Consider the following 202-nt stretch of genomic DNA (forward strand, 5'->3'; position numbering starts at 1 on the left):
CTTTCTGGCGCTCGCAGCCCAAATCCCCCTTCTGGTCTTGAAAAATAGGCCTGGGCAGGGGCTGAGCTCAAACTTACAGAAAAGAGGGCAGAAAGCTCAGCTCCGCTGGAGCAGGGGTGGGGCTTCTGCGCCTCCAGGCTGTGTTGTCTGGGAAGGAGGGGTGAAGAGGCCGGGGCGGGGGCGGGCGCGGGCTCCGTGGGCA

Source organism: Crocuta crocuta, unplaced genomic scaffold (assembly GCF_008692635.1).
Source record: "Crocuta crocuta isolate KB4526 unplaced genomic scaffold, BGI_CrCroc_1.0 scaffold296, whole genome shotgun sequence".
Classification (NCBI taxonomy): Eukaryota; Metazoa; Chordata; class Mammalia; order Carnivora; family Hyaenidae; genus Crocuta; species Crocuta crocuta.